Source organism: Camellia sinensis, chromosome 9 (assembly GCF_055761805.1).
Source record: "Camellia sinensis isolate YWXY chromosome 9, ASM5576180v1, whole genome shotgun sequence".
NCBI lineage: Eukaryota > Viridiplantae > Streptophyta > Magnoliopsida > Ericales > Theaceae > Camellia > Camellia sinensis.
The window spans coordinates 142,859,290-142,879,098 of record NC_138969.1 but is presented as its reverse complement, the minus strand read 5'-3'; positions in this window follow the sequence as shown (position 1 = coordinate 142,879,098).

The window sequence follows — 19,809 nt, the reverse complement described above, 5'->3', positions numbered from 1 at the left end:
AAATTTATTTTCTTCACTACTTTCGTTACCATAGGTTACTTAAAGAACTAATTAACTTGTGTTTTGTTTTGAGAGTGAGAGAGAGAGAAAAAAGGACAAAGGAAAATTGATAAACAATAAAAAGGGGAGGGGGGAGTTAGTAGTTTATTTTTTTCATTACCGCCTAATATGTCAAAATTTTCCTTCCAAAATTAGTGACAAAATAATTTACTCACTAAAAAGCCTCAAAATATTAAAAATTATCAGTGATAAAAATATATTTCTCACCAAATGGTCTTAAAATATTTAAAATCAAGCTTCTCAAAAAATATATATAAGTAAAATTATTGGTGACGAAAATATATTCCTCACCAATAATTTTATAATTGGTGACAAATTTTTTTCCTCACCAAAAGTCTCAAAATTTTGGCGCCACCAAAAAAAAATTAGCGGAAAACTTTCGGTGACGAAACTTATTTTTTCCTCACCTAAAAAGAAGTATTTGTTGACGAAAATAACTTTCGTCACCTATTATTTTTATTTTTCTATTATATGTGACAAAATTTTGTAATTCGTCACGAATTATTCTTATTTAGTGACGAAATTTATTTTCTTCACTACTTTTCGTCACCATAGGTTACTTTTGTTGTAGTTTTGTATTGCATGCACCGGGCTCGGAGCATCATACTAACTACATTGTATTTTCAATTCCAAATTGAATACATGTTAGCTGTAGCATTTCATATGCCATGTTTAGAATAGCCGAGCCTGCTATAGTTGCATTTTTGCATGTGTTGCATTAGACATTTCTGTACAATTAGGATCATGCATGGATTTCTAATCGGTTTCTGTTTTGGCTTGGAGTACTCGGTAAGTTTTATGCTTTAGCATCCTTGCATGCGTGTGAGTGACTGCCATGAATAGCATGCTTACCATGAGGCTATATGCTTGTGTGATATAACTGCCTGAATGCCTGTGGGTGAAGGTTGGGTTGTTTAGATTGGAACAAATCATCAACTGTGAGTTTTAAGCCCACTAGATAGTGGCAAAACCATCTTTTCTTAAGCCCACCTGAGGGTGGCAAAATCTGCATTTTAAGCCTACTTGCGAGTAGCAAACCATCTTTCAAAAACAAATAGGAAATGTTTTGTTCCAATTTAGGCGACCCAGTCTATACTTGTATGCTGTGCCCATCACGTAGTAAATCTAGGCTAATAACCGGAATAAGAACACACAATGTTTTTAAAACTTGATATCATGGTTAGTAGAGGCCGATCTTTGATCGGGCGAGCGGGGGTGCTCACGAAGTGACCTTCCCCAATCGTATCCAAGTTCCCGAGCTGAGGCAACTTTGGTGATGACAGACACGTGGCCTTAGGCAACGAGTCAGGGTTTCCTAAATTTCCCCAAAATAAAATATTTAGGTGACGACTCTGTATCTGGCAAAGCAGTCCATGTTTGGCACTTCTTTCAAAAAAACTGTTTTCTCAAAACGATTTGCCGGATTTGGACTTTTTGGTTCAGACTTAGAACCGTGACACAAATCGAGTCCGAGCTGTAGCGAGGTCCCCCGCGGGCTTGTTACACACGTATTCAAAGAAGTATCAAAATAACAATGAAGTTTGAATGATGCACCGAGCCTCGGTGCATGCAATACAAGATGAATGGATGCAAGCATAAGGTATGCTAATTGAAACATGACCCTAATCAAACCATCAAAAGTAGTTAAATAAAAGGGAGAAAGACATGGGGTTGGAAGACATACACATTATTACATTACGCTCTCATGAAGGAGAGTCCGAATGAATAAGCTAGCTAAGCTAATTAAGCTAAGCTATTTAAACTAATTATTACAAAACTTGAATTAATAATTAACTAACTATCTAAACTAACTAGTTAAGGATATAACTAAGCTAAACTAATTAAAATTACAACACAAACTAATTAGCTATAACTAATTAAGCTAATTAAATATTACAACAGAAGATAATTAGCTACAACTAATTAAATTACAAAGTCACTAATTAAACTAGTTAACCAAATGACAAATGGCTAATTAAACTAATTAACTAGTTCGGGAAGCGAAGAAGGCCCATGCATGCTCGGTTTCCACCTGAAGAACATCCGTTGTCTGCCCTCGAAAGCCTCTATTTGCATAACTCTTGCTTCTCTAGATCAACTCTTCCATGCTTCACAAGCACACTACCCAAAATTCACTGGTGGCCGGCCGACCACCATTGAGGGGTTACCGTCCAACACTGATGGCCTGCCGGCTAGTAACAGTGGCTAGTCGGCCACTGATCATGACTCATTTTTTTTTCCTCCAACAGAGGGAAAATAGGGCAAAGAGAGAATATTTTCACAGGTTGTATGTACTGTGTGTCACTCCTTGTCATCAAAACATCTCGAATGAGCAATACACTTGGCTTCAAAACCATCAATCAAGCAATTTTATTGCATGATGGCCAAAGAACTAAGGTGTACAAGTTAATAAATGCACAAATAAGACCACAAGGACCATCACCCTATCATGCATGATCAAGGGCAATAGAGACATAGGAAACTTGGCACATTTTCATCACTTTGAGTATGAAATGTCGTAATTTTCCTTGTGTTCAATTAACGTCCGATTGAACACATCAAAACACAATCAAAATTCTTATCTTTGCTCACTTTTAGTTTCAAATTTACTCATTTTAAATTACCAACCATTCATTAAGCAATTAAGTCCATTTCTGTTAAGTCCTCTAAAGAGAAGGAAGTATCAAACAAGAGGTAGTTTAAGGCAAGAGAGATGTGTCATGCCGTTGGTAATGAACCCCCAAAAGAGGATTAAACCATTGAGCAATGAACCTCAATCTCAAGCTTAAGATATCTTAAGGTTGAAACAACCCTCAAAGTAAATAAAGAGTGAAGAAGTGAGGGAGATTGCAGAGATTATAAGTGCTGAAATGAAGTGAGAAAAGCACTAAAACATGCAATCAACTCAAACAAGTGGTGCCTAAAGGCCTCAAACACCAAGCTTGTGAGGACTATTACACTAGAGGCATGCAAAACAAGACTCAAATGTAATAAACAACCCGAAATAAAGTTAAAACAGTGTAAAATAAAGCCTAAAACATGCCGGAATTAAGCTACAAAAGGCTAGAAAATTAAGCTAACACATAGAGTTAACTTGGCTAGCAAACAAGACATAAAGAGGGGAGGCTAACCCCTCCAATTTTAGACTTCAAAGCATGATTTTTTCCACTGAAAATACTCTGAAATTCAGTGCTAAAAGCCCACAAAAAGATGGTTTGAAGGTGAGAAACAAAGGTGAAAAAGCCTTAAAAGCAAGGAATAAAAAAGGGTGAGACACCCCCTCTAACCTTAGATGGCCTAAAATATCAATTTTAGTCCACAAAAATAGAGTTTTTTACAGCTCAAAAATAGCCCAAAAACAGTTTGAAAAGATTAGAAAACAAGTATACTAAGCAAGCTTAAAAAAACAAGTAGTATACCTCTTGAAGAAAAGAACAATTTTAGGCACTAACTCAAGCTAAAACCACTTTCAAAAGCTCCAAGATGGCTTCAAGAAACCTTAGCTCAAAGATGATCAACTTTGGTTAAAGTAGTGTATGCAAAAGTGTAGTGTAACTATGCAAATGTATACAAATTTGCAAGAGAGAGAGAAAAATGCAGAGAGAGAGAGAGAGAGAGAGAGAGAGAGAGAGAGAGAGAGAGAGAGATTTTTGTTCCAAAATTTCTAACCCTCAAAAATGGGGGAGGAGACCCCATATATATAGATAAACAAGCATTTGGCTGAGAAAAATCCATCCACACACGTGTGGGGAGATGAAGACAATTGTGCCAACAGTTGGAACAACTGTCAACAAAATATCTGAAAAAAGACACTGGTGGCCGGCAGGCCACCAGTGATGGTCAGTGGGCCACTTGGGTGGCCAGTAGGCTCAATTGGTCACCGACAGCCACTAGGGGTTGCAAGCTTGAAGGTTTTGGTCCAAAGCATGATACATAATGGATGGGGTTTGAAGGTTCAAAGATAGGGCATTCGACCAAGGACTTTGGGCACTAAAATGGACACAAAAAGTCATAATCATCGAGTGCACAAAGGATGACGTCCAAGTGTTGGGGATGGTCAAAAATGGGGTGTCTACAGTTGCCCTTCTTTGACAGAACTCGGAAGTCATGAAATGATGCCAGTGAATGTCAAAGCCGAGAGACGACCCATTGTGACAAGGCCGAAAGACTTGGACAAACAAACAAAACCGAAAACAAATGGTATCCCTTCACAAGGAATCAAACCAGCATAGTTCTGGGGTAAAATGCAAACAAAACAAAATGCAAGAACATAACTTATGATCATACAATGAGGCTGTGCAATAAAACATTTAAATGCAAATGCAATGCAATGAAAATGCCACATTTAAACAAACCGAAACAAGGTACAGTAACCTCAATCATGAAAAGAAGAGTAAATAAACATGCCACGCGTGGAAAACATGAGCCAAACCACATTTCATGCAGAAAGGATGTAAAAAAATTATGCAGGCTAAACTACATGTTGCGGAGGAAAGCCGAAAGGCGATATAACCATCGGGCACACCCGAGGTCTCAACCGAGATCTTAACACGTTGCACGCGAGAGGAGAAAAAAGATGGTGTGAACATCGAGACACACCCAAACGTTTTTAACCGATTTGCAAACAATCCTAACGCATCTCACGTGAGTCGCGGAGAGGTGGCGTGAACACCTGGCACACCCAAACGTTTTTAACCGAAGGGTGGTGTGAACATCGGGACGCACCCGAATGTTTTTAACCGATTTGCGATCCTAACACGTCTCACACGAGAGGAGGAAGGGGTGGTCTGAACATCGGGATGCACTCGAATGTTTTTAACCGAGTGGCAATCCTAACACGTCTCACGTGAGAGGAGAAAGGGGTGTGTGTGAACACCGGGATGCACTCGAATATTTTTAGCCAAGTGGTAATCCTAATGCGTCTCATGCGAGAGAATGAAGGGGTGGTGTGAACACCGAAACGCACCTGAATGTTTTTAACTGAGTGGCAATCCTAACGCGTCTCACGTGAGAGGAAAAAGAGGTGGTGTGAACACCGTGACGCACCTGAATGTTTTTAACCGAGGGGGGGAACAATCCTAACGCGTCTCACGTGAGAGGAGGAATGGGTGGTGTGACCATCGGGACGCACCCGAATGTTTTTAACTGAGTGGGGTAACAATCCTAAAGCGTCTCATATGAGAGAAGGAAGAGTAAAAGGAAGCGATCCGAAGGGCATGAATGATTTTACTTGGAACTCTTCTGAATGAACCATACATACAATATCGTGCATTTCCTCGAATGAACTGTACATACAATATCATGCATATGTAAGAAAGAACCTTAACAAGTGTGATACAGTAAGGATGCATGTTCTATGCAAGACAAACAACCGAGATACAAAGGCATGTTCCATGCGAGAAACAAAAGGTGAAGCATATGGTATGCATGATTTGTAACGGGAGCATATTCTACGCGTGATTCAAAAGTGGATGCACATTCCATGTATGATTCAAAAGCGAATGCATATTCCATGCGACAACGTGAAATACATATGCAACAACATGAAATATGTATTCTATACACCAATGGAGAAATGCATATTCATGCATCAAAATGAAATTCATATTCCACGCAAGGTACAAAGCATAACAAAACAAATCCAATAGCAAACTTTTGATTTACCTCCTGGAAGAGTTACAATATGTTTAAAGGATACACCTTGTTCATGTTGACAAGTGACGAACATCACGCACCAAAAACACAATTTTGAGCTTTCGCAGAGACATTCTGAACCCAACAGTGAACAATCCCTACACTTCTTGGAAACCAAGGACACAAGACAACATCAGGACTCCAAGGGAAGCCATAGGATACTTGCCGGCCACAAAAGGAGGTCGTCGGCTACCTGCTGGCCTTCTATACCCTTTACCGGCCACCCATGGTAGATTCGGGGCATTCTTGTCTTTTTGGCTCGGGTCTTTAAATATGGGGCTTGGCACTTCATTTCCACACAACCCCACATCCGAAATTCTTCCCTTTCTCTCTCTAGGTGCTCTTTCTCACTAGATCCACGCTTTCTACATGTTTTCCAACACCCCACGCGAAGTTTATTCGCTAAATCCTCTTTGTTTCCTCTGTTTTGAACCGATTGAAATTTGATTTCGGCGCCTTTTCTTTCACTTTCACCATTCCAGGCTTCTTTTCCTCGAGTTTTTCTTGGGTTTGGTACACTTTTCTCAGCTTTGAATTTTCCTTCCACTTTCTCTCTCCTAGGGCTTGACTTTTTCCAAGTTTGTCCTTTTTCCTCCGTTTTCCTCATTTTTCGCCACTTTCGCATCTTCTTTCTAGATGGTGGATGATTTACCCCATGATGGAGCTCCGTTCGAGATTCCACCTCTAGTAGAGATGGAGGCTGAGCTTGAGCCCGAGACACTACCACTAGAAGTACGCCCCTGTGATCCGACGACATACCATCCTTAGATACATGTGCTACCTCCCGGGGGTATCAGGTACTTCAGAGCATTTGCGTGACACGCACCGAAGGACCTCTTGCTACAAGAGCCAGACTCCCATTTGTCTTATGGCGCCACCGAGATATACACTATATTCTCACATTTTCTTCAGCGTACATTGTATTTTTTGCTTTAACTGTATTAGTTACTTCAACTGTAATGTTTACACTGCATTTCTTTGCCTTAATTACACTCTTGCACTATATTTCTTACACTTCCTTTCGTCTTCCTATTCTCATATCACTGTATATCACTGTTCTAATCACAGAAGAACTCTCGTTCTATTAGGGGCTATGGAGCCACGTTCGCAAGGGACTGGTATATGGAGCCCCCTGCAGGTGTGTGCCACATCATCGACGAGGCCTGCTTCGGCTTATTCTGCACAGGGCTATCGTGCCATATCGCGAGTCGACCACTTCTCGGTGTATTGGTGGAGCGGTGGTGGGATACCACCAACTCCTTCCACTTCTTCACCACCGGGGAGATGACGATGACTCCCTAAGACTTCACCATGCTCACAGGCGTAGAAGTAGGGGGTAATTTGATCCCTTAAGATATGGTCATGGGCGAGTAGAGGCCGCTTGGCTACACCTGCTAGGAGTACATCCTCCTCTCTTCCAACCGGGAATGGTATGATATAGCTGGTTTGCTGAGCATTTTCGAGGGAGAGAGCTAGAGACCCCAGAGGAGACCGAGCACTACACCCGAGGCTTTTTGATGTTCCTCCTCAGTACCACCTTGTTTGCGAACGGGTGGAATACCGTAGGGTTGTATCTCTTGAGCGCCCTGGTGGACTTATCCCAATTCTGACTCTATGATTGAGGTGGCGCCGGCCTTTCCACATTGTACGGCTATTTGAGCTCCACATCTCGTAGGAGGGGAGACAGAGTCGGAGGCTATTGGTGAGCTTGGGAGGTACACTTTACATCTCTGGTTTACATTTTCTGTCTTTTATTTCTGTGCTTTCTGCTTTGCACTTTTTGTACACTGCATACTGCATTGTTCACATCTATACACCACGCTTTCTGCATTGTACATCCTACATTCACTGTATTTGTACACTCTGCACGCTGTACTACATACTCTACTTTTTCCATCTGTACTTGTACCTTCTATACACTGTATACTCACTGTTGCCTTTTCCTTGCAGCTATGGATATACGCATCTTTCCCGACCCTTGCTCCAAAGCCAAAGGTGGAGATGCCTCCTGTTGTCCCATATTCTCATCGATACGATGGTAGATGCCTGTGGAGGACCCGGGAGACCTTCGCATTCTTTCGTCGGTACTTCGACACAGTGATTGCGGCAGAGGTAACCCAAAACTCACAGTTATTTTTGCTTTATCCATAACTGACGACGACTAATCAACTACGTATTTCCCCTGTTTGCAGATCGCTTGGCAGCCTTGGGCATTGATGCCGGTTGGAGTTAGAGATCAGTATGACGGTGCATGGGGGGCATCCCGCTTTTGACTTCTGCTAGAGGGCCTAGTGTGCCGAGCCTGGTTTCTAAGAAAGCAATTCATGCGCCAGACCATGGGCTTGCCTAAGCCAGAACTGCCTATGCCTCCTCCAGCATCTATGAGGGCCACAGAGAGCCTCTCCTTTTAGAAGATGATCCAGTTCATGGAGGGCTTGGATGCAGACTACTTCCACGGAGAGGGAGATTATGTAGCGCCCATTCGGACACATCTGATGCCTCCATTGACGGGTGTTTGTGCTCATGCAGGCAAAGCAGCAGGTACCCATACGGCAGGTAGGACTCGGGCGATGAGGGCCAGGACTGGAGGGGCCCCTCCCGCTAGGCAGGTAACCGATTGGCCAGAGCTTCTGACTGAGTTGACATGCAGGCGACATACCAGGTATCCCTACCAAGTTCTGATTGATCCTGAGGCGGCCGGGCATGCACTTGTCGGGATTTGAGGCTCGACTCAGGTATGAACCACACTATACATTTGCACCCCGTACCTCATTTCAGATATGTTCATTTGCAAATACTGATCATTCAAAATGCATTCGCAGGCATTTTACCAACGTCCAGATTTGACAACTTCTAGAAAATCCATTTTATTGCAAGACCATTTGCCAGAAATGGACTACATCATCAAATCTCAGAGTCACCACCCAATATTTTTGGAAAATTAGGAAACCCATGACTCGTGCCAAGGCCACTGTTCGTCATAACCAAAGTTGTCTCGATTCGGAACCTTAGGTATGAGAAGGGAAGGTCATTAATTGAGCACCCCCTCTCACCCGATCAAAAGATCGGCCTTTACTAAACCATGATATGAATTTTATTTATTTTATATGTTCATATTTTGATTATTTAATAAATCCTAAAAATTACTATGTGAAGCATACAAGTATAGACTATGTCATTTGTTTTGGAATAATTTGATTTCATGTAGTTTCGAAAGAGTTTTGGAGATGTACAATCCAAATAAATTGAGTTTACAAATATGAAAATCAACGCTATTCCAAATTAAATGACACAACTTCCATCCACTGGCATTCATACAGTTATATCAAGTAAGCAAGTAGTCATATGGTAGGATGCTTGAATATAATAAGAAAAACGCACACAAACGGGATGCTAAAGTATAAAAACTTACATATTTACCTACGTCCCTCGAATAACTACAAAACAAAGTTAGTAAAACATGCATGATCTTATATACAAAATCCTAATGCAATTCACTCATGAGATGCAACTAAAGATTCGGCTTCTAAGATATGACATGTGAATCATCTCAAGAATATGAGGTAGCACACATAATCACATAGGAATTGATTAAATCCACAAGTACAAACTTAGCTGAATCAAGATCCATGAAACATAGATGCAAAGCATGGATATAACAACAAAAAATAAAATAAAATAAACATGATGCATATTTACAAATAAGGAAAGCAAGTAAAAGAACGGGATAGAAAGAAGTGGGGCGGGAAATTATTACAACACTTTGAATAAATTATTCAAACCAAATTAGAGGGGGGGGGAGAATATTACAACAAAATAAATAAAAAAAAAACCTCACAATACACTCAAAATAAAATGAACAAAAGAAAAAAAAAAGTTTCATGTGCCTTGGAAACCATTGGAAGTTGGTTAACATTGAAAGACAACGTTGTCTTGTCCAAAAGAAGTTAACCGGCCGGTCAACTAGGCCTAGCAAAACCTATCTTATTGCGAATCCAAGAAAATAAGCAAATAAGAAATATGTAGGTGGCTCAACTAACCCCTACCGGTTAGATTAAAAATAAGAAAACAAATATAAAATAAAAAAAGTGCAAGCTTACAACAAAACTAATATGAACCTAAAACATGAAAACAAATATAAAATAAAAAAAAGTGCAAACTTACAACAAAACTAATATGAACCTAAAACAAGAAAACAAATATAAGGTAGAACATGCAAGATTACAACAAAAATAATATGAGACTAATATAAGAAAAATATAAGCTAGGAAATGCAAGATTACGACACAATTACTATGAAACTAAAACAAGAAAGCAAATATAAGATAGAACATGCAAGATTGCAACATGAACTTAAAACAAGAAAGCAAATATGAAGTAGAACATGCAAGATTACAACAAAACTAATATGAAATTAAAGCAAGTGAATAAAAATAAATAAATAAATAAATACTTATGAGTTAAACAAACCACTTAGATTGCAACAACACACTATGAAATTTAAAGTAAGAAAATAAATATGAGATAAACAAACCACATGGATTATAACAAAATACTATGAAATAAGAAGCAAGAAAATAAATATTAGATAGAAAATATAAGAAAATGAAAGACTAGAAATTCACATTCCAAAGAAAAATCGAACTTCTTGATTTCCAAACTTCCTTTTGATCACCCTCAAGTTTAGGAAATGTGTTCTCAATCCTCAATTTGAAATTAGAATGGAACTCTGGGTATGTATGGTGGAAAAGTGGCTAATTCTCCTCTTTTTTTTCACTTTCAACAACACTCACTCTTTCCTTTGATCAATCACTACTGAAATTTAGCTATTTCAAAATTTTTGGAGGAGTTTTGGGTGTAGGAAATATGAAATTTCAGTTTGTATTGAAGGTATGGGGTGTATATGGAAGATAGGAGTATTTTTTGCTCAAGAACTCAATTTTTCTCTCTTTTTTTCACCCTTTTCTCACTATTTTCTCTATAATTCTGTGGTCCTCTTTCTCTCTTACAATATGATCATTCTATATAGACAATGAGGGAGAGTGAAGGTCAAAAGAAGGTAGGAGACAAGAATGTGATATGAGGCCAAACTTTCAAGGTGGTTGCATGGGATACATCTTTACAGATGCAAACAAAACCTCCTTTTTACAATGGGGGATGAGTGGAGATAATGGAGGATGTGAGAAGATAATGGAGGATGAGTGGGTGCACTTGAATGGATCAGAAAATAGGTAAATGAGGTGTCCCAGCTGAACCAAAACCAAGAAAAACGGGGCTACTACTTGTTAGGTCCCTTTGCTGTCAAATTCCATGGATCAAAACCAAGGTTGTAACATTTTATAATTTTCCAGTTTTGGTCTTCCCCCTCGAGCGGAGAAAGTGACGCTCCAGCGAGGATTACACTCTCACAGCATCTCTGCTATACTTGTAAGAAATACTAGATATGGTGATTCTACGCTCGAGCGCGGAAACTTCTGCTCGAGCGTGGATCTTGTATGAATCACAGAATATGCAGTCTCCGCTCGAGCGGGAATTCCCACGCTAGAGCGGACCACGCGATGTCAGATTCTATATATTCACATATTGGGTCAATTTTAGGATTACTTCTCCTAGATCTTGTTTAAGGTTTTTTAGGGTTTTGTTTGAGTGTTTCTTCTGAAGATTTTTGTGAGTTTTCCTTGAGAAGATTGAATGAGTATTACACTCATGAATTGAGAAGCACATATCAAGGAGGTTGATCGAATACATACAAGAGTGTTAATCTTCGGTGGATTCTGAAGATTCAAACGTAGAGTTTCAAAGGCGTTTGATTCTATACTTAGTCTTTGATTCGACAAGTGAAGTTGTGGATTCAACTTCAGGTTGATCAGTTCCGAGGCGAAGGCTTGGTGAAAGAATTAAAGAAGGTGTGAAGACAAATTGACTGAGTTGGGTAATTTGTGTATTATCCTTGTAATCTTTCTTTCTTCAGTAGTGGATTGATTAGTGGCGTTTCGCCCGTGGTTTTTTTATTACAATTGAAGGTTCTTCAATTGTGGTTTTTCCATATAAAAATCGTTTGTGTTGATTTATTATTTATTCAGAAAAACAACAATCTAAATCACTTTCGTAAGTGCTTGATGATTTAGATTGCGTGTTTTGAATAATTGGGATTTGGAATATTTTAATCTTGATCTAATCACGAATCACTTAGGATTTTCAATTGGTATTAGAGCAGGTCACTCTGTGCTTTTATCAAAACTATAGGAGTGTGATTTTGTGTGACTAGTGATATGGATTCTATTCGTGAAGGTAACTCGACCCATAGACCTCCTTTACTCGATGGTACAAACTATTCTTATTGTAAAGCTCGTATGAGAGCATTTTTAGAATCCATCGATGAGAAGGTTTGGCACTGCATGATCTATGGGTGGAGTGAACCCATTGTCACCATTGATGGTGTTGATATTCCTAAACCCCTTCATAAATGGGACACAACTGATTACCAAAACTCGAGTTGGAATAGTAAGGCTCTCAATTCCCTGTTTTGCTCCGTCACACCTGAAGAGTTTTGTCGTATCTGCATATGTGAGGTAGCAAAAGAGGCTTGGGATATTCTTGAAATGATTCACGAAGGTACTACTTCTATCAAAAGGTCAAAACTTCAATGTCTTACCTCCGCCTTTGAAACCCTTTTTATGCGTGATGATAAGACGTTTGATGATTTCTATGCAAAACTTAGTGATATCGTGAATTCCTGTTTCACACTTGGTGAAAAAATCCCTGAAGCTAAAGTTGTGGGAAAAATTTTGGGGTCTTTACCCGAGAGATTCCAATCAAAAGTGACAGCCATTGAGGAGGCTCAAAATGTTGATACCCTCAAGCTTGATCAGTTGGTTGGAAACTTGTAGACTTATGAAGCCCACCAGATTTCAAAGAAAAAACAAAAAGATAGTGTGGCTTTCACTAGTGCTCATGAGACTGCAAAAACTCCGGAGACTGAATTTGATTTAGAGTCTGAGATGATGGCTATGTTTACCAAACAGTTTTAAAAAAATTTGAAGAAAAAGAAGCCTAATTTCAGAGACCCTACTTCAAAAGACAAGAGTAATGAAAAACCCAAAACTTTTCCACCAAAACTTACACAAAAAATTGAAAATAAGATTGTAAATGGGCAAGGGGTCAAGTGCTATGAATGCCAAGGGTTTGGCCATATTGCCCTTGAATGTCCTTCGAAAAAGAATCGAAAGAAAGTCTACACTGTGACTTGGGATGATGAAAGCGGGTCGGAGCAAGAACCCGAAGAACCTGAATTCGGAGAAGACGGGGATAATGCTTTCATGGCATTTTGGTCCACTTTCACCCAACCTCTTCCAAAACCAGCGGAATTAGCTCATGGTCAGAACCTGCATCATGCTCCCACATTTGATGGGAGTAGCTACCTGTATTGGAAGATCAGAATGAGGGCTTTTCTGAGAGCTTTTGACCCAGAAGGTTGGCAAGCCATTGAAGAAGATACAGAAAGTGCTGCCAATCCGAGCAATCAGAGAGCCTTGATTACTATTCGTGGAGCAATTTTGGATGAAGAACAGCAACGGGTTGCTCACTGCACAAAGGCTAAAGATGCATGGGAAATTCTGAGCCAATTTCATGAAAGAAGAGATTCACCTTCACCACCATCCAGCAACTTTCCTACTTTAGTTGCTAGATTAGATGAGGTCAAGGAGAATGAAGAGCAAAAAGAGGATGATGAAACATCAGAAGACAATGATGAGATTAATGGTGATGAACTGCAACAAGCCTACGAAAAGCTTTACGAGGAATCTCTGATTTTGTCCAAAATCAATGACAAACTCTCTCTCAAACTCAAAGCATGTAAAAGTCAGAATGTCAAGCTGAGAGGAGAACTTGTAGTAGCAAAGAAGAATATCATCAAGATCTCAAGTGACAGGCAAGACTTATGTGGAAAACTTCTATCTTGTGAAACTAAAAGGAATGAACTTCTGAAGGTGTATTCCACATATGAAGAGAAGCTTGAAAGCCTTGAGATGTCACAAGCTACATTGGAAGAGATAGTCTGTCAGAAAGATGAAGAACTCCATATTGCTAGAGCAACTATTGCTATGTGGAACAAAGGGTCCAAATCTTTAGAAGACATCCTCGGGTCTCAACAAATGGGTTGTGACAAAAGTGGGCTAGGCTATGGTGCGACAGCTCACAGGGGATAGGCCTCTACTTCACATGACCTGAAGACTCAAGCAAAGGGAAAGTTGAAGGTAGACCAGGCTAATCTCTCTCTTCATCTACCTAAAGTTGGTAAGATCAACAAAAGGGAGGTAAAACCTATTTTTATTTGTCATCATTGTGGTAGGTATGGCCACATTCGTCCTGATTGCTATGAATTGGTTGGTAAGGCATCTCAAAAGGGTAGAAATTCGAATACTTTTTGCGTTAGGAGACAACCTTACATGTCTAGGCGGAATACCAAGATTTATGAGGGTGTTCACAATGCCAAGACATTTACCAAGACCAAAAAGATTTGGGTGAGAAAAGATGATTTGACTTGTTTAGTTGTTCACACTACCCTAAAAGCACGTGACTCACACATGTGGTATCTTGATGTGAGTGCTCTCGTCACATGTACGGTAACAAATCCTACTTCACCTCCCTTGAAAAATATGAAGGAGGAATTGTTACCTTTGGAGATGGTGGCACTTCTAGAGTCATTGGTAAGGGCTCTATAAGTGTTGCTGGTCTTCTCAAGCTCGAAAATGCTCTTCTTGTTGATGGTCTTAAAGAAAATCTTTTGAGCATTAGTCAAATGTGTGATTCCCACCATGAAGTATTGTTTTCAAAAAATAAATGTGAAATTTTGGATAAAAAGGGAAATATTGTCTTGCATGGGGTTCGCACATCTGATAACTGCTATGGGATTGTTAGTACTAATGATCTCACTTGTCACTCTGCCATCATAAGTAATATTGATTTGTGGCATCAAAGATTAGGTCATATGAATTTCAAAGACCTAACTACGATAGCCAACAAAGGGCTTATGAGAGGAGTACCTAAACTGGGTAAGAATCTGAACCATGTGTGTGGACCATGTCAACTTGGAAAGCAGACCCGTGCCCCTCATAAAAAGGTGAACATCTTTACAACCAAACGTCCTCTTGAATTGGTTCACATGGATTTAATGGGTCCTACTCGCATTGAAAGCATTGGAGGTAAAAGATATATTTTTTTTAACTGTTGATGATTTTACTCGATTTTCGTAGGTAAATTTTTTAAGGGAAAAATACCTACTCCAGCAACAAATGAGGATGACAATGATGAGTCTCCAATCTTGGATACTGAACCATAAAGTCAAAGAAAAGCTGAGGTCCAATCACAAGAAGTTGTGACAGCACCATCCTCACAGGTAAGTTCTAGTCCAAAGAGTGCACAAAGAAACATCACTCCTGATGCTTCTGTCACCACAAGTCCTGAGTTCAAACCATCAGCAAGGGTGAAACTGAATCATCCAGCCCAACAGGTGATTGGAAGTGTATCGGATCGAATGAAAACCCGAAGACAGATTCGGGATGAGGTATCACATATGTGTTATGTTTCATTAATTGAACCTAAGAATTTTAAAAAGGCCTTGCTAGATGATAGTTGGGTCAATGCTATGCATGAAGAATTAGGTCAATTTGAACGTAACAATGTTTGGACTCTAGTTCCTAGACCTAAAGACATGAATGTGATAGGTACCAAGTGGATCTTTAAAAATAAATCTGATGAGAATGGTACTGTGGTTAGGAATAAAACCAGGTGGTTGCTCAAGGCTACACATAAGTAGAGGGTGTTGACTATGATGAGACGTTTGCCCCAGTAGCACGTCTCGAATCTATTCGTATTTTACTTGGTGTTTCTTGTTATCTTGGTTTCAAATTGTTTCAAATGGATGTGAAAAGTGCCTTTCTGAATGGGCACTTGAAAGAAGAGGCATATGTTGAGCAACCAAAAGGGTTTGAGGATCCTAAATGTCCAAATCATGTCTACAAGTTAGACAAGGCTTTGTATGGATTGAAACAAGCCCCTTGGGCTTGGTATGATAGACTTACTACATTCCTTCTTGATAATGACTTTCAAAGGGGTAGTGTGGATAAGACCTTATTTGTGAAACATACTAAGTCTCATATTCTTGTTGCTCAGATTTATGTTGCTGATATTGTGTTTGGATCCACTGCTGATCATCTTGTGAAATATTTTTCGGATTGCATGACACATGAGTTTGAGATGAGCATGATGGGAGAGTTGTCTTATTTTTTGGGTCTTCAAATTAAACAGTCTCCTACAAGTATGTTTGTTTCTCAGTCTAAGTATGCCAAAAATCTCGTGTCAAAGTTTGGTCTTGAGTCTGCCAAACATGCACGCACTCCCATGAGCACCAGTCTTCACATTTCCAAAGATTCCTCTGGTATTGATGTTGATCCTACCCTTTATAGGAGTTGTAGGCACCCCATTTTTTACTGACCTTAAGACTCAGACGTCATTAATTGAGTGCTCAGTGATTGCGCATGTTGTGCTCGTTCTGAGGTTTCGGAGTTTCGGCTGAAAGCCTTATCCTCGGACCTCGGGACCCTTTTGTGCTTTGCCTAGGTTTACGAACCAGGTTCTGTTTTCTCTTCCCAAAGGAAGGGAGAGGTCTCATAGACCATCTCTCAGTGGTCGTAGGCTACGTTTCGTGGTCGTAGGTCACTGTTCCCGTTTGGAGATCAGTTTTCGGTTTTCAGAGCTGTCGGCCGTGCGCCTCGGTTCGGGACCGCTTAACTTTTTCCGTTTGCTCCAGTTTTTGGCACACGACTTGTTTCCTCTCTCTAGAGTGACACTGTGGCCCGAGAGACCATCCTCATGGTCGCACGCCACTTTCGGTGCTTAACAGTCAGTTTTCGGGGCCCCCGGTTGCGCGTTTTGGTCCCCAAACCTTCGTTTTGCATCGGTGTGGGTTCATTTTTGGCATGGACCCTAGATTCATTGTTAGGAAGGTGGTACGAGGGTGGGAGACCACCTTTTCTTCTTGGAGACCACCTTTCCCCGCTTGGCCAATTTTTCTTGACAGTAAGTGGTCTCCCTCACTTTTGAGCCACATTTTCTGGTCTCCCATACCACCACTGAGTTGCATTCACCTGGGAGACCACCAATATGCGCTACCGACCACCTTTTCAAGCTTGACCCTTTTGAACCTAGTCGGCTGACCAGGGGGAGTGGTCGGCCGACCACCTGAATTAGTCGGCCAGCTTTCTACAATTTTGTCTCCCTGAGTGCTATCCGGCTGTGCCAACTGGGAGGCATTTGCTCCAACCTCCATACACGTGTATGGAGGATTGACCCTCTTGTTTTGGCTTCTTAAAGAAGTTGGACCCTTTGCTCTAAGCTTCTTAGAGAAGCTTGACCTTTTCTTAGCTTCTTGAGGAAGCTTGACCCCTTTGGTCTAGCTTCCTCAATAAGCTTGACCCTTTTGGTTTAGCTTCCTTAAGAAGCTTGGCCCCTTTGCTCCAAGTTTCTAAGAGAAGCCTTGGGCCTCTTCTTCTATAAGAGAGACCCTCCTCTCCACTTGCAAGGGTTGGGATTTTTTGGCCAAGGCATACATACACCTATCTCTATACACCTCTCTATTTTAGTCCCAAAAGTGCTAGGTTCTTGGCCCCATTGCACTACACTTCACAACCACACTTCTCCATCATCCATCTCAGCACCTTGGAGCTTATTTTCAGAGGTTGAGGAGCCACTTTCTTGGTCCAGAAGCTGCTGTCTTTCTTGGATACAAGGGTAACTCTCTTATTCCCCTTTTGGTCCCTATTTCGCTTCATATCTTAGCTATATTTGCAAGCATTTTTGGGTTTTGTCATAAACTGAAAAAGGTCTTATTTTGAGCTCCCCTTGAAGTTTGTTTAAGGTCATTTTTTTGTTAGGGGTCATCTACCCCCTTGCATGCTTGTTTTCATCTTGTTTTGAGCCATGCATCTAGGCGTTTGAAGTGAGCTTCGTTTGGCCTTTTCAGTGGCTAGCATACTATTTTGAGCCCCAAAATCTGAGAGGGGTGACCCTCTCACCCCTTGTCTTGTTTACTAGCATTGTTGGCCTAACAAAGGGGCCTATATTTACACCCTTCTTGAGCATGTTTCAGGCTATTATTTGTGAGGTTTATGACCTGCATGATCTCTGTCCAGAGGTGGTTTTTCCATGTTAAGTATCCATCTTGCATGTGTGGAGTAACCCTCTTCATGGCCTGTCAAAGGAGCCTTCACTTGCATGCTTCCTAGCCCCCTTTCAGGCCCTTTTTGATGAGTTTTAAGGCCCTCATAACCTTTGTCCAGAGGTGATTTTTCCATTTTTGATGTCTATCTTGCATGTGTAGAGTAACCCATTGCATAGCCTTTCAAAGGAGGACCTCATTCCAGCATGTGTTGACTGAGTTCCAGTGGGTTTTGGGTCATATTTTGGCATGCCTTGTTTTTGTTTTTGGATGGTTTGGTAGTCCTTCACATGCTTCATATAGTTGTAGTGTAAGTCATGGTTCACTAGCTTGTTTTGCATGATGTTTTGGCCGCCTTTCCTAGCATATTTTGGGCTTGCCTTAAACTAATTTTGTGCATATTTTGGACTGCCTTAGCTCTGTTTTTGGGTCTCATGGTCGAATGATGCTTGTTTTGCATGCTTGTAGTACAATATCCATGCTTAGCTTTGAGTTTCGAGGTCTATCACATGCATATACCGAGGTGTTTTCATGTTTTGGGGCCATTGCACATCATATTTCAGAGCTTACATGTATGCCATATTCCCATGATTTTCACTCTTTAAATGCGTTTGAGAGTTATGCTTGGATGCCTCATTTACCGGCCATTGTATGAGCTTTATTTGAATGCATTCCGAGCCACCATCCCAACACATTTTGCCACTGATTTTGGTCTGCATAGGGACTGTTTGGGGTTGGTTTCACCATTTGAGCATTGTTTTGCATACCTATAGTGTAATCCATTCCCCTAGTTTCGGTATTCGAGTCATCTAGCATGCATTGGGTGAGGAGTTTGCAAGTTTCAGGACCATCTTGTATGCTATTTCAGAGCTGGAATTTCTGTCATTGTATGCCATGTTTCATCCTTTTCCATGCTTTCTTAGAGTTGCATACTATGCCTCAGGATCGGTTCTTTGCATTCGTGCATGCTTGTATGTATTTCGGTTGTCTCATTTTCATCATTTGGCCACTGATTTGGGTGTGGCTGAGGTCCACTCATATTGGTTTAAGTCCATCTTGCATTGTGTATGCCATTTAGTTCACGTTGTTACATGATTTGATCATTGCATTGTGTATGCCTTGTTCGTTTCATCGTGTTTGTTAGTCTTCATATGCACTGCGTATGCCATATAGAATCATCTTGTATTGAGTATGCCATTGATTATTTCATAGCATTGTGTATGCTAGTAGCATGTTTACATGTCATCCCTTGCATGTTTGCGTCATTCAGTGGCATTGCATCTAGGTTGCATGTTAGAATTGCATTCATGCATGTCATGCATATTGCATTGTGTTTGGAGTAGGGTTTACTCCAAACACAGGAAACGAGGGATGTTTCGTACTCCAAGTGGCGAATCGTGCCTCGATTCTCAGTCGCCGACACACTTGACTATCCATGATAGAGCCGTTGGCCTTAGTTGCTTATATGTGCATTCATGTCCCATTGAGTCGTGCAATTCGACTCCTCGGCCATTATGCATCGAGATGCGTGATTGATGGCACGAGGATTGAGGACTACACTCCCTAGAGCTTGTGCAATGATAGGGAGAGTGGTCATGCACACATTTGTTGAAAATACATTGCATTTCCTCTCTCTTGCCTTTGTTACAGAAAAACCAGAAACTAGAGGTGGAAGCTGGTCGGCTGACCAGATTTTCTGGTAGGCCGACCACCACCTTTCGTCTCCACCACAAAGGGTGGTCGGCATGTGGTCTCCTAAGCTAATAACTAGTCGGTGGACTTCCCAAGGTGGAGTTTCAGCCTTCTTCAGCTTTGTGCAAGTTTCTGAGATCAATTGC